Source organism: Macrotis lagotis, chromosome 1 (assembly GCF_037893015.1).
Source record: "Macrotis lagotis isolate mMagLag1 chromosome 1, bilby.v1.9.chrom.fasta, whole genome shotgun sequence".
Taxonomy (NCBI): Eukaryota; Metazoa; Chordata; class Mammalia; order Peramelemorphia; family Peramelidae; genus Macrotis; species Macrotis lagotis.
The window spans coordinates 89,371,641-89,387,910 of record NC_133658.1 but is presented as its reverse complement, the minus strand read 5'-3'; the positions used below and the strand labels follow the sequence as shown (position 1 = coordinate 89,387,910).

At 38.6% G+C, this 16,270-nt stretch overlaps 1 protein-coding gene across 9 annotated transcripts in view; it reads left to right on the top strand.

The window, feature by feature from the left end:
• Window positions 1-16,270, top strand: part of SLC8A1 (solute carrier family 8 member A1) — a 454,080-nt gene that overhangs the window by 73,430 nt on the left and 364,380 nt on the right. Inside the window, exon 1 of one of the 9 annotated variants that reach the window (XM_074204432.1) lies at window positions 4,588-4,610. The exons of 6 other annotated variants lie outside the window; for them this stretch is intronic. The gene's annotated coding sequence lies outside the window, so the exon portion shown is untranslated. Of the gene's footprint in view, window positions 1-4,587; window positions 4,611-4,824; window positions 4,926-5,448; window positions 5,603-16,270 lie in introns of those variants that run through there. 2 more of the 9 variants (XM_074204425.1, XM_074204418.1) reach the window with 2 other exon arrangements.

Genomic DNA, 16,270 nt, shown 5'->3' with positions numbered 1-16,270 from the left:
ACTCAAGATAGAAAATTGGCTTCAGAGTCAAGAAATCATTTCAAGTCCCACCTTTTGGCATACACAAGTTAATTGACTCAGAGCAATCCCCCAAAGGCATTGAAGCAAAATCAGAAATGAAGAGATGGCTGCTGGGGTACCTCCATAAATGGAGTTTGGAGAATTCCTCATTCTACCTTCCAATGAAATGGGTCTCAAGGACAAAAAGTACTGATTGAACACAAGTACAAAGTTTGATTTGTCTTCCAGTTCAATAAGGTACCTGAGGACATGATGAAGTCAAAAATTTTACAGCCTAGTGTATACTACTACTACAAATGTGTTGGTTAAGAATATGAAAAATATTTAGAATATTTTATCAGGAAAAATTTACTCCTTGAATAAAATATATTAACATCTCTTTGGTGCATAGCTCCAAAATTTCTAAAACAAAGGTAAAAGACACTGAGACTATCCTTCTCTGGGATTTCTTTTTAAGATTTTCATTTCAAATTTCAATTCAGCATAATCTCCAATGAGTTTTTATAGTGTCTAAATTCATAAGGACTTAATGCATCAAATCCAACCCCATAATTTTATAGATGAGGAGACTGAGGTACCAATGGATTAACAGTCTAGCCCAGGGTCATAAAACTGGGAAGTAACTGATAGATGATTTGAAAGTGATCTTTCTGACTCCAGGACTATTACTAATAACTACCACTACATGTAACTACAGCTTTCTAAATGTCTAATTCATAGATTCTTACTGTTCTCAAGATCTTTCACTTCGAATAGAACCACCAATATCAAAAGGTATTTATTAACTTACTCCTATGTATAATATTTTCCCTTAGGGATTTTTGATTCAATCTTCTTCAAAGGCTCCTGACACTGAAGTGTTTGTTGATTTTCCCAAAACAATTGAACCTATCAAATGTTTCTAATGGGTGAGGGTCCAGTTGGATGAACAATGAAAAAAACCATTGTTTTGTAAATAGTTTTCAGGAAAAGATTTGTAGAAAAAGGAGTATGGTGTCATGAACTTTATCCAATTCTCTATTGTAACTTACAACATTTAGGTGGATTTTCTTCTCTCATTAGGATGTAAACCCCTGAGAGCAGGAACTATTACTTTTTTGTATTTTGTATTAAGAGGGAGAGAAAACTGGTTGTTCTATCTCCTCATGTATAGTACAGTGTCTTGAATATTACAAAGTTCTTTAATGAATTTTATATTGGGCTTCAGCTTATTGATAGTCCATGATCCAATAATAATGAAGTTAGTGTAACTTCTTTGGAAAAAAAAATCTGTTTAAGAAGAGGAATAGCAATCTTCTAAAACCAACTTTTCAGGACAGCTACTTTCTTTGCTATACCAAGACTTTGGTTATAATAAATCTATTACACATCATCTCATTTTCACTCTCCAGGAGCATATTTTGACATTGAACTTGTTCCCAGTCCCTTTCTGTGGTAAACTGTGAGTTTAAAAAAGGAAGAAAGAAAGATGGGGAAAAAAAGAAGAAAAATAAAAGATTTCATTGTTCAATCAAAACAGAAAAGGAAAAAACGTTGCTACACTTTTACTCCTACTCTTTTCCTTCTTCAAATTATGTATTTTGGCCCAGTGACATTTTTACTGAGCTAAAGAATTATTAAGACACCCATGTCCTGTCCGCAAAATGATGCACAAACTCATTTATTTCTTGATTGTTTATCCTAGAGAGTAAAAAAATAACAAAAAAAACCAAACAAAAAACCTCAGAAAAAAGAAAACACTTCCTGTATTTTTTTACTAACTTATTCCCTATAGAGACTTCTTTGTAATCAGATCAGTAAAGTAAGAATCACTAATCACTAGAATATGGTAATTTTACATTTGGGCTTTTCTTGGCAGACATGGTGGTTTTCCATTCCCTTCTCCAGTTCATTACATATGAGGAACTGAGGCAAACAGGGTTAAGTGATTTGTGCAGAGTCATGCAGCTTCTAAGTGTCTGAGGCCAGATTTGAAGAAAAAAATTAATAACAAGGATTCAAAATACAAAGTATTTAAGAAGTGAGAATACTAATATAGACATCTTAGGCTCATAGATTCAAAGCTGGTAGGGGACCTCTGAGGTACTTACCTCAAGTTTCATGCTCTCATTTTACCAGTGAGGAATGTTGCTGTCATTCATCATTTCAGTTGCATTAGCCTCTTCATGACCACATTTGGGGTTTTCTTGGCAAAGATACTGAAGTGGGTTGCTATTTCCTTCTCCTGTTCATTTTACAGATGAGGAAACTGAGGTAAATAAGATTAAATGACTTGCCCAGGGTCACACAATTACTAAGTGTCTGAGGTCAGACTTGAACTCATGAAGATGAGTTTTCTTGATTCCAAACCCAGTATTCTATCCACTGTGTCCCCTATCTGCCCCATAAATAGAAAACAAGCACCTAAAAAAATTGAGTCTTAATTTCAAAGTTTTATATATATATATATATACATATATATATATGTATATATATATATGCCTAATATATTTGAATGCTCAAAAACTATTCTGTAATATCCACAATTTGAAATTCCAATAGGTCTTAGCCTTTCTAGAAGATTATTTGCAATAAGATTCTTCTTTCATATTTCCCCAAAACACTATAATTCAGAAATTTCTTACTAAAAAACATAAGAATGCTTTGTATTTACATAATGCATTATGGACTATAAAACACATTTTATCCTCATTATCTAATTTGACCTTTCCAAGGTCCCAGGAATGTAAACCATTGCAAATACTGCAACTTTATACATGAGGAAGTTGAAACTACAAGAATCCAGGAGTTGGAAGTTACCTTGGAAGTCATCTACTCCAAGCCCCTCATTTTACAGATGAGATGAAAGGCAGGAAGAAGTCAAGAGACTTGCCTTAGGTCACACAAGAGACAATATGAGGATTTGAACCCTCGCATTTTTTTCTATACTGTATAAGGTCTATCAACTCAAAATCCACTACTTTTTTCATCAAATCACTCTTGGAGGTATTTAAAAAGCAACTCAATTCTCCTTGTTTTTGCTGCTGGGCCCTAAGACAAGGTGTGAATGAGATGTCTGCCTTTCACATTTTGCATGTGTTGAGCAGGAGAGTGTTTTTGGCTGAGCATAAGTACCCACAATATTAAAAATAGATTTGGTTCAGAAACTCATGAAGAGATCCAATAACCTCTTAAATAGATTACATGTCTATTTTCAGACAATTGACCAAAAAAATTCGATTTTGATATGGGATTATGGATAATTGACAGATCAGTTGCTTTTTTAAAAAACTTGAAATAATTTGGATCACTTCAATAAAGAAGAGTTAAAGATAAAGAGAGGCGCTTGATAATGGGGAATAGAGGTGAGAGGTAGACTACCAAAGTTATACAAAGAGAAGATTATTTTAGAGTCCGGAAGTATTTAATAGACAACGTGATTTACTGGGAATTCTGCTGGACTGGAAGTCAAGTAACTTGACTTTGGATTTATGTGACCAGAAATGTGATTCCCAAACTTTTAGATTAGTTTTTTCTATATAATGGGGATGATCCTACTCGTATAATCTATCTACCAGGGTTATTGTGACAAATAAATGGGACTGATTTTTCTAAAACTAGATCTACATTTGCCAGATGTTTGTGACCAAATGGACAAGTCACTCAAACTCTTCGGGATAAGTTTTCTGAAATTTAAAATGAGATTAGATCATAAAAGCTCTAAGCCTCCTTCTGAAGCTACAATTCCAGTGGAAATTAAAGTTCAGTCTTACATAGGAAAGGGATTTTTGTTACAGAAATCTTTATTAGATTAGAGTAAATGGGTTGTGTTTGTGTGTATCTATGTATGTATCGAAACTGTGTGTATCTATGTATGTATCTAAATTGTTTCTGTCTCTCTCTCTCTCTCTCTTGAACAAGAACTACCTTTGCTCCATGTCGATATCCCTACTAAATCACCAGGGTTACTGAACTGGAAAGAAAGGTAGTATTGGAGATGCAATGGAGTTCACTATTTTATGCTTTCATATCCCTCTAAGCCTTTCCAGAAAAAAAGAAAAGGTAGAGAACTCCACCAAGAGTCAAGAAACTTAACTTTCCATCTCCACTTTTGCTGCTGAATCCCTTAGTTCCTCTAAGGCTCTATTCTTACTCTTCCTCCCCCTTTGAAAACCAGGAAATCATACACATTGTCCCAAGTTAAAACATGATGATATTGTAAAGAATATTAAAGTGTCAAGAGAACTGGCTCCTTACATTTTTTATTATCATGCATTGCAATGATTTCTTTATTTTCATCCATATGCACATGTTGCAAATTATTTCTTTTGTTTTTTAAATTGAAATTTTCTTTTTTTATTTAGAAAGGTTTTATTTATTTTGAGTTTTACAGTTTCTCCGCCCCCCCCCCCCCCCATCTTGCTTCCATTCCAGCATTTCTGGCAAATTATTTCTGAATAAGCCTGGCTGAAAGTGGCAAAGTGCAGGGTTTGTGACTCCCGGCTGGGCTTGTAGGTAGCTCAGCTTTTTTCCTGGCTCTTCCCTCCTCCTTTTCAACGCTGCCTGCCTGCCTTTCCTTGCTAGGCAGAAGCCTCGACTTTCTTGGCCAGGTGAGGCGCGTTCTCCCAGAGAAAGGTCAGCCGGGAGCTGCTCCCAGAGCTCCTGGCTAAGGGAATGCCCCTGCTTCTCCACGGTGGCAGCATCCCTCTCCCGCATGTGGCGCAAAGAAGGGAGGGCGCCCGACAGCGCCCGTGCCCCCATCCCCGGCTCCCCTGCCCTACGCCGAGGCTAGTGCGCGCTTGGCTTTGGCCAGGGAACAAAGAGTGTGGAGAAGAGCTAGGTGTGTTGTTCCGGGCTTCAGAGCCGAGAAGGCGGCCCGGAGCGGGCTGTGCACAGGGAGAAGGTGTGCAGCTAGTTGGAGAGAGGTAAATTGCAAGCCAAAGTTGGAGTGGCATTGTAGAGGGTGCTCGGCGGGGGAGGGGGGTCTGGCTCTTGACGGGCAGGCTGGCATCCAGCCATGACGCATCGCGAGAGAGCGGTGTGAAGAACCTCAAAAATCGCAAATATTCTGAACAGGAGAAAGCCCCGAGGGGAGAGAGAGAGAGAGAGGGAGAGCAGGGGAGGCGGGCGGCGGCGCTGCGGCCAACGGGAGCCGAGGCTGCGCGGGGGGCGGTGGTGGAGGCGGGCAGAAGCGGGGCGCCCGGGCTCCGCCGGCTTCCCTGGGCTCTCCCCGGGAGCCGAGCCGCGGAGCATGAGGCGCCCCTGCGCGGGCAGGGCGGCGGACAGCGGCGGGCCGGCCGCGGGGGCCGGGGGGGCGCGAGCCTGAGTGTGTGAGGGCGCGAGGCAGGCTGTGAGTGTGCGTGCGCGCGCTCTCGCGCGTGTGTCCCCTCTCCTGCACACAGGGCTTTGCCGCCCGCCCAGCCGCTCCAGCCCGCCCTGCACCGGAGCCTTCCCGGGGTGGCCGGGCGCCGTGTCCCCCCGACGAACATGAGCAAGGCGATCTCCTCCTGATCTGGGGCTGCTTCAAGGAGGGAGCCGGGCGAGTTCCCTGCTAGCGCGGAGAGACGCACCCTGGAAGGGGGAACCAATCCCCCCCAAGCAGGTAGGATCTGAGGGTGGGGGGCAGCCAGAAGGGAATCCGGGCATCCACCGTCTTTTATTGTGTCTGTTTACTAGTGCATTTTGATCCCCTTTGCTTCACCCCCCCATGCCTCATCATCATCATTCTTATTATTGCTACTATTATATTCCAGTAGAACATTTTTTATACGTGGTGGTTCCCCTGGTTTTCCCAGGTAGTCACGTTGGGGCGTGTGCATCTGTTGGGTGTGTGTGTGTGTGTGTGTGTGTCTGTCTGTCTTGGGTCTGTCTGTCAGCGCAGGCTGCAAACGAGAAGCGGGGAGCAGGAAAGATGCAGCATCCTGCGAATCTCGGGCTGAGCTCGGGAGAGTCGGAGCTGGGCGAGGGAGTGAGCCCACCCTTCATGCAGGGGAGGTGCAAAATCGAAGTCTCTAATGCAGTCTTCCGCACCCCCGGCTCTCAGCCTCTCCCTCCCCCCCCAGGGGGTCTCCCTCCACCACCACCACCCACACTTCTTAGAACCCTCCGTTAAACGGAAGCTGGGCTTCTGTATGGCTGGGGCGGGGGTAGCCGTGGCAATGGTGGGGGAGACGGTGGAAGGAAGACTGGAGGTGTGGCAGGAATCAGAAAAGATGGGAAGCGAAGAAGCATCGCAGGAAAGCAGGCAGAAGGGTCCTCGGTCCTTAGGCAGTGTGCCGTGATAAAGGTTGAGAATTAGACACACACACACACACACACACACACACACACACACACACACACACACACACCCCGCATCTTCCCCCAGGAGAACAGAAGGGAACTTTATAAGCTGAGCTGTGCACGCATGATCAGTCACTGGAGCACAGAAGACTGAGAGAAAAATGGTATTGGATGCATTCTCTGACCAGGGAGCATACTTTCCTCATCAAGGTTTTGCCTCCGAAAGGAGGAACTAGGGGATTTTCATTGTAGGAAGGGAAGGCTGAGGAACCAAGCTGCTGCTTCTATGCATTTCCTCATACTGCCCTCTCTGCTGAATGCTGCTGGCCCTTTGATGAATGGCTTAAAATAGCCTTTCGTATTTCCCTCTCTACCAAGGTTTCAGTGGTTGACTTGGGGATAAAGAGCACTCAGGATTTTACAGGGAGGATGGGTAGTCGAGTGATGGGGATGAGGATTTAGTCGGGGATGTGTGACTATGGCATGCATTTTACTTGAGAAGAAACCCAACCTTTGCACCATATAGTGGTCTGCCCTCCCTACATACAGAAACATAGACAGCTAGCTACTAGTGGTTGTGAAGGCTGGAACAGTACAAACTTTGGGGAAGAGATAGAGACAGACAGAGAGACAGAGACAGACAGAAAGAGCCAGACAGACCGAGAGAGATAGAGAGAGAAAGAGAGAGAGAGAAAGAGAGAGACAGACAGACAGACAGACAGACAGACAGACAGATTTGTGAAGGGTAGTGATAGTGAAAAGCATTTTGGGGGGGGGTGTTTTTCTTAGACCTGTTGGAGCCGCTAAAGGCATCCTTATGAAAAGAGGAAGCCCTGCCGGGTGAACATTCCGATTAAATCTCTTTGGATGAATTTTTTGAACAAATCCAAAATAAATTATTTTAAAATGCTATAGTTCATTGAAGGCTGAATGGCTGTAAAAGTTAAATTGGATGCAGAATTTTGCATTACATTTCTCTCTGGGATTTTCCTCAGTGAGGGAGACTTTGGGGTTTTCAGAAGGCAATACATTTTGATTCTTCTCTCCTCCCCCATTACACACTTAACCACACACTCTCTGTGTTTCAGCCTGCAAATTCACACACACACACACACACACACACACACACACACACAGACTGCAAAGAGCTACTACTGCAGCAGCAGAAATTTAGGGAAAGAGGAAGGGAAATCTGGCTGAGCTCCTCATTCATTTAAGATACGAAAACAGAGCCAGAACAAGGGTGATTGGTTTTAAGTTCCCCTTTCAAATCCTGTGGCACTTGGATCCAGCTCCCTGGGTTGGCTGTCTTACTCAATTTGTGGGTTAGATGTGTGTGGCAGTGGGAGGAAGGCAGAACAAGTTCGCTCTTCCTTGATTTCATGAGTGACAGAGTGGGAGAAGATCTCTTTAGTTAAATGAAAGAGAGAGAAATGGGATATATAAAAATGGCTCATTTAGTTCAATCATTTTTAGCTAAGAATTACCTTCTTCAATATGAGAATGAAAGAAGCTTTAACCTTTCCTAAGACGGTTTCTTTTTGGTCTTTCACAAGAAATAGACCAATTAATTCCTAGGGGAAAAAAAAGGTTAGACCATTATTTGTTCCTGAACTTTGTACACATGAAAAACCTCAGTAGAGGATGCAAAACATAATACAGTGTATGATAGTAAAGCTTCTAGCTCTGCTATCCTGAAATCTTGGGGTGTCTGAAAAGGTAAACCCATTACAGGGATATGAAGGCTTATCTTTATTTTTTAAGGGTGTGATCAGATGAGAAAAGGATAGCAAGCTACCTTGTTGCCTATGCAAAAGAGAAAGTATGTTAATCACAGGGCTTTAGTTCCAAGTAAAAACCAGAAGGAAGGGAGTCATGGTTAGTAATGTTAGAGGACTATTTGCTGGAGTTTTATTAATTGATTTTTCAGGCTTACTAAGGTTTTGTTGTTATTTTTGTTTTTTGGGGAGGGAAGATAGAGGGAGAAGTAATTTCTTCCAGAGAGTTTTAGCATTTAGCAAGCTATATTTAACATGTTTTCTATCAGACAAAAATAGACTTTTATTTATCTTGCAAAGCAAACTCATGGTTCCTTCCCTCTTTGAGGTTAATCCATTTCTTTGACATAATAAATAATAAGAAAGACACTGCAGATCCAATTAAGCTGTAATTCCTTTTTAAAGCAATGTGGCATTAATACTATTATTAATTCCATTAAACAGTACCTAATTTGGCTCTGTAGATATAGCAGTGCAGACAGAGCTCTCAAACAAGTTCATTTTCATTCTTCCGTATCTGCTTGTCCTCTTGTTTCAATTGGGTGAAAACAGTTCCTTTTCAAGGATGTCTCCTGACTGGGATAGAGAGGGATGGAGGCAGGTAAGGAGGAAATCTCATTTCAAGGGAAATATTAGTACCTTCATGCTGTAATAATGTTGAAGACTCAAGTAGATAGAGACCATGTTTGAATAAAGTCACATATAATTGAAGAGAATGTAATTCTTATGCCAGATGCATTTTATTTTGTGTAATTAACTGTACATTTGGTTTTATATTTAAATATAGTGTCGCTTTTTGCTTAGATCTTAATCCCCTCCCCCCCCATACATGCTCTCCTATGCTTTCCCCCAAACCCTTCCACCTATTCTTTCTTTGGGTGACAAAATGATTCCTATTCAGTCTTGTTAACTGGTTGTAACCCCCCCCCCCCCATTATGGGATCTTCTGCTTTATCTTCATTAGTTATCTTTCTACCTGATCAAACTATCTTGCTCCCTCTTGTGGTAAAAAATTTTCCCAATAGTCCCCCGCTCCCCAAATCTGATCCTTTATACACTTGGTACTTTTGATAACTGACGTGTATTATCCAGTAAAGAAGTCTGGATTTTTCAGGTAGCTCTCTGCCTTGTTGTTGATGAATGTGGGAATTCTAATGCCATTAATGTCCACTTGGAGGTCTGTGGCAGTCTTTGCTGTGTGATAGTACCTTTGCAATAGCCCTACTCCACCCCCACCAAAAGGAAAAAATTAAACTCTTTAATCTGCTTCCTGCTTATATGAAAAGAATGAACCTTCATATATATATATATATATACATATATATATATGTATATATATATACATATACATATACATATACATCAAAAATATTTTGACACCTCAAAGTGATATTACACCCTTATGAACATGTGGAATTTCAAAAATCTCATTTTAGAAAAAAAGAAAAGAAACTCCAATAATGTGTTTATAATTAATAGTTCTTTTACTCAATGATATTGACTGATTCCATCTTACAGAAGATACAATCTTGAATATAAGACAATGCAGAGCTTTTCTTAGTGATGCTGAAACTCCTTTCATGTTGAATTCTGTTTAATATTCCCTTTTTGGTGATTATGTCACATGTCATGTTCATGTTTAGATTTCATATCTATTCAACCTAGAGAGAATATCAGTAGGAACCATTGAAATTTGTTTGCCTCTCATATTTCAGAAAAACTAAACATCTGTGATTGGAGCAACAACCCCCACCCCAAAACTGAAAATTGGGTTGAAAGGAAAGCCAGTGTGGTCAGGTCAAGTTCTGCTTCCACAGAGTAAGAGTTGTTTGTGTGAAATGATTTGAGGGGAAATAAGAATTCTCATTTAATTCAGAATATATCCCTATGGGTCTGTTGTGATGTCTGAAAATGGGAGCTATACAGACTAGAGAGAACCCTGTTAAAATATAAACTTCTTTCTTTGGAGGGAGGTTTAAATAAATATATTGACTTGCTTTTTTGGAGTGGTAGGGAGTTTTATCAGGATAGGCAATTTGAAGTGTGGAAACTTCTTTCAGCCATATAGATGGTCACATCTAAAGGAAGTATCTTTTATGTGGTCTCACAGCTGGAATGTATCAGAAGCAGGACTTCAACTCATATATTTCCAATTGTAAAGCCGTTCTGCTATTTACTTTTCCTGAGTTGTCTTCTTAACCCATTGGTACCTATTATTAAATCTAATTCCCCAAATTCTAAATATCCATTCCAATATAGGTTTTTTAAGAGGTACTTTTGCTATCATGTTACAAGGAACAATACTTTTTTCTGATTCTCCCCAGTTGCTGGTGCCTTTCTAGACTTCCTCTTCTCTAAAATTACAGTAATATTTTTCCATATACTTTTTATATGTGCATGATATAAACTCCAATAGAATAGGAAATTTTCATTTTCATCTTTGTCTTCAACTTCTGGCATTTCATTAATAAATACATGTTACTAGTTAATTGATTAAAAGTCACAAGGAAATGAAATTCATGACAATTCAACTCTGATGTAGGATGACAAAGAAGGGAATGGTCTAGATGCTTCCTAGTTAATGAGATCTCAAGTGTAGTATTCTGAAAGAGACTGTAATAGAAGGGAAGGGAAATCCTAGTTAGTCCTATAGGATCAAATTGTAAGGATATTTAATTGTAAATGTACATAAAATACTTATATGGGTGTTAAGGAAACAGGAACACAAAAGAAGATAGGAAACAAGAATGAGTATAAGCTTCATCTACCCTTTGTAAATTATATTAGCCTAAGACCAAGTGATGTTCCATAATAAGTTAGACTTTTCTGTTCACAGTTGAGAACCTTTCTGTGGGATAAGTGGCAACCTTAGTACCTTCAAAGGGTGATTGTGAGTCCCTGTCTATGCCTCTCTGTGTGTCTTTCTCTCTTGGTGTATGTCTAATTTAATTGCCTTTTTTTAGATGATCTATCTGTAGTACAAAAGTAATTTCCTGGTTGAATATAATGCATTGTGCTTCCTGAATGGCAGAACATGATATGCAGTTCAATGGAGAGCAAAGTAAGACAGCTGACAGAGTCTCATCTTTCTGACTACTTTTGAAATTGCCTGTATTTGATCATGATACAGACAAGCTCCCTGTCCCCCAATAGCAACATGTTGGTTATTTCCAGTCTTTCTTGACTAGTCTTATTCTGTAGTGATTCAGGGTCCTAAGAGGAAAGAGACCCTACCTAAAGTAAATCTTACTTTGTACATTTCTTCCCTAGACCCTTGTGCTCAATATTTCAATGTAGAAAAACAATTCAGTCAAAAGTAAAATCAAATAAAATTTTGATAATCCTACTAGCCCCATGCTCCAGGGGGATCCAAGAAAAAAGAAGAGGTCCTTTTTGTATAAAAATAATTATAACAACTCTTTCTCTGGTGGGTAAAAAAACTGGAAACTAAGGGAGTCCTTATTGATTGGTAAATAGCTGAATAAATCATTTTATAAAAATATAATAGGATATTATTGTGTATAAAAATGATAAAAAGAATGGTTTCAGAGAAAGATGGGAAGACTTTTGTGAATCATTGCAGATTGAAATAAGCAGAACCAGCAGAATAATCTAAACTACAACAACATTGTGAAATCAAGCAACTTTGAAAACTTAAGAATTCTGATCAATGCAGTGATCAACCTTTATTCCAGAAGAGTGTTGGTGAAGAAAATTACTCATCTTGATGGAGAGCTCATAGACTCAACATGCCGAATGAGACACAACATTTTGGAATAAAACCAAGTGGGAGTTTTTTTTTTTTGGTTGCCTAAGCATATTCATTACATGAATTTTGCTTTCCTCTTTTTTTCCTAGTGGGAGGATAGGAGGAAGAGAAAATTAATGATTGATTGTTTCTGTTTTGTTGTCTTTTTAAGGAAGGAAAGAAAAATTGCTTTCCTGTAAAAGAATGGATTGCTAAAGGCCAGTCGTTTCCCTTTTATCTCTTGCTATGCTGATGTGTATATGAGTTTATATTTTATGCATATTCTTCAGCTCCTCCTTAACACTAACTGGAAATGCCACTTCCTTGTCACCCCACCAGCTGCTTTCCTATACCTTCAGTTGCTTGTCTCCCACACCAGGTGGAGTCCTCTAAAGCTCAGAGCGTATTTGGATATTGTTCTGCATCTGGTATTAACAGCAGGTTTACAGAACTTAACTCTATCTTCCTAACACAAACATCCCTAGCTTTCTGAACAGGCTAAGATAGCATAGCAGCAAAGAGAGAGAGAGAGAGAGAGAGAGAGAGAGAGAGAGAGAGAGAGAGATTAATCATGGGTTGCATTAGAGAAGGGGAATGGAAAAAGAAGAATGGACTTAAACTAAACAGAATTCTACATAGTTTGATTTCTTATAGGTCTCCAAACACTTTCCAATCATTCCATCAATAAAAACTTACCATTTTATTATGTCAAGGATATATGAGATATTTGAGTAGTATTCTAATGGATAGGGGTAGAGATTAAGTCAATTAGTTTTTTGTTCAAAAATGACTTACCTTTTCCTTTTCTTTTTTTTTTTCAATGACAAGTTCTTTGGCTCTTTTCAAGAATTCAAATCCCATCTCTGTTTTACTGGCTGTGTCTCTCTGGGAAAGTAATTTAACTTCTTTCAGCTTCAGTTTTGTTATTTATAAAATGCATTCAGACTAGAGACCCTCTAGGCTCCCAGTCAACTTTAATTCTGTGACCCAAGATCTTATATATAGTCCATGCTCCCTGTGCTTTGAGCTTTCATCTATGTTTGTTTCATATATGATACCTATCCAATCTAAGAGGATATCTGGTTAGGTTGAACTCCTAAAGGGTAAAAGCCATCTTTTCATATCCCTAGAGAACTGTGGGACATAGTGAATAGATTCATCATGAAGATAAAATCAAATCCTAACCATCCTCTGTACTCCAAACTTCTGTCTACTTCTGTCTTAACTCAGTATTCCAGTCCCCAACCTGATCTTTAGGGTTGGTTGATTGGTAAGCATTCCTCCTAAATATCCAACCCACATCTAGATGGTTCACCCCCATCTCTCTCTCTCTCTCTGTCTCTCTCTCTCTCTCTCTGTCTCTCTCTCTCTCTCTGTCTCTCTGTCTCTCTCTCTCTCACACACACACAGACACACACACACACACACACACACACACACACACACACACACACCGCTCACATACTATCTCTAGCTCTGAGCACAGCAAGAATATATACCATCATTCTTGGAAAAAAATTGTCAGTCAATTGCTTTGTCTCTCCATCCACCATTCCTGTGACTTCCAAAATACCCTCTCTGGTCACAAATCTCCTAAAAGTGTTGTTTTCCTCTATTGTAAGATTATAATATAAGATTCTTAAGGTAAAGTGCCAACTCACTTTTTGTATCTGTACTTCCAGTCTGTAACAAGCATTTAGTAAATATTTTTCTCTCATAGCCATATTCCATTGACTTAGCTTTTCTCTGCCCTAAGAAACTTTCTATGAATGCAAACTAGAATGCATTAATGGTGGAGTTTTCTACAGTAAAGGTTTCCTATATTGATGAATCACAAGTCCTAACCAAAAATCAACAAATCCTCAAATTTTTGCCTGTTAGAATTCTGATGCATGTCATGTACTTTAAGAAGGAATAACAAAAGGAAATGTGAAACTTGTTTCGATTGCACATGCCATAAGAAGTGAGAAAATTGATACATTCATGGAAAATTCTTTGTATTAGCTAAGAATATTAGCTTAGGAACTTAATTTACTAGGTGTCTGATGAAAAGCAGCAAGCAGGGGGTGAGAGATGAGAAGAAAGGCCTTATGAGTCACTGTGGGATGGTACAAAGAGCTCTGAATTTGCCATCAGTTAACCAGAGTTCAGATCCCAGCTCTATCACGGACTACTCACGTGATCTTGGACAGGTCACTTAATGTCTTTTGGTCTCAGTTTCCTATGCTGTAAAAAAAAAGCTTAATAACTGCCTTTTTTTTTTCATTCATTCTTTTTTATTTAAAATGGCGACCTTATTCTAATACCTGTCGGGTGATGTGGAAAATATGCTAAATTTAGAATCAGATGACTTAGGTTTGAGTTTTGATTCTGTTATGGACCATATATATAATCTGAAATGGCTATGACACCTCCCCAGTCTGAAGTTTTACATCTATAACAATGAAGGCTGTGAACTAAATTATCTCTAAAGTTTCTTCTAATTCTATATCTAAGATATTAGCACCTTTCTAATGAGTGGAGAAAAGTATGTTTCATCATTATTCCTTTGCAGTCAGGATTAGTCATTGCATTGATATGAATTCTCATTTCTTTTAGTGTTCCTTTCCTTTTTACCATTAGGGTTGTTGAGAATATTGTCTCCTGTGTCTGCTTACCTATCTCTGCATTAGTTCAAACAAATCTTCTTTAAGTATCTAATAATTTTTCCTATTCATTTTGTAAGGCACAAGCAAATTCTATTACATTTATATAGCATAATTGGTATAATCATTCTCTTTAACAATGAACATCTACTTTGATTCTAGTATATTTTGCATTCATAAAGATCACGTCATTGATCCATATTAGTCTTTTCTCTGCCTTTGATGTCCTTAGATATAGTGATATCATGCAGTCAAAGAATTTGAACAATTCCCTCATTCTTCTTGGATAATTCAAAATTGTTTTCCAGTATCGTTAAATCAATTCGCAACTAAATCAATAGTGCACTTAGTATGCTTGCCCTCCAAAGCTGCTCCAACATTGTCTGCTTCCATCTTGAATTGTCTTTGTTAGTCTCTTGAGTCAGCTCACAGCATTGTACAAATATTACCTCATTCTTCCACATATCCGAAGAGGGCAATAAGTGGTTAGCTCTTTTACATGGAATAGATAAAATCCCCTAGTCATTGAGAGCCTGACTTTCACAACATCCCATTAGTGGTTAGTGATGTATTTAAGACCAATTCTTCTTTTGTACAAACATAAAATTCTAGCCCCATTTCTTTTAATAATTTGTGGCCAATTAGTTTATTGATTCTTCTCTTTCTCTGGAATTCTATGGGACTTGGATCAAGGTCAACATTTATGGTTCTTAGTTCTTCTTCTGTATCAAAAGGAAAAAGTACACTTTTTGGCACAGTAACCATGAATAGGGAAGATCTAGTAGTGATGCTAAAAATGCTAAAAATCCAAAACACTTTTCTTCAAGTCATTAAAACAGATTAAAGTTTCTCATTTCTATTTAAAAACCTAATTATCTACTAATTACTCAAAACGTGTAACCAAGCCATAGAGGGCTTATTGGGTGTTAGATTAGAGTAGACTTGATAAAAATGATGCAAAAGATTAACTTTTGTGGTTGTTCAGTAGTGTTCAACTCATTGTGGTCCCATTTGGGGTTTTCTTGGCAAAGATACTGGAGTACTATGCTATTTGCTTCTCCAACTCATTTTGCATATGAAGAACTGAGGCAAATGCCCTCAAATAAGTTGCTAAAGCCCAGATTTGAATTCAGGAATATGAGTATTCCTGACTTACAATCCAGTAGTCTATCCTTTTTTTGGCAACCTTTCTAGGTCTAAGTATCTTCCTTGATAAAATGAAAGAGATAAAGGATTGCCAATGTTACTTTCAGTGCTAGCATTCAAGTATTATAAAGGATAACACAGGATAATATACAAGTATGTTATACAAGTATATGTCACTGCTAACATTCAAGCATATGCAGTTAGCTTTTGAAAAGTGAGATGACTCTTCTGATCAAAGATACCTTCTCAGGGACAAAAATAATGGAAATCATGATGCAGAAAAGCAATGAGTCTTCCATGAATTTAGTGTCCTCACACTTTATGTATTTCTCACTTTTCTTTCTATCTACTTTTTCCTCATTTGAAGAGCATTTTCAGTTCTTTCAAGTACTGTGATGGGAAACTTACAAATCCTAACTTTATAAGGTTTTTCCATCTAAAAAATTTCTCATTTTATGATGCAACTAAGTGACAAGGGGAAAAGGTCTATTCAGTGCTTATTCTTGAGCTCATCACCCAATATTTCACTTGAATATTAAAAAATTAGAGAGGAGTTAAAAAAAGAATCATTAGACACCTATAGAGAATGAGAGTAGATTTTGTGTTAAAATTTTCTTGTGCTTCCAACAGGGAAAAATACAAAAGTATAAAATAGAGAAAGTCTTAAATTA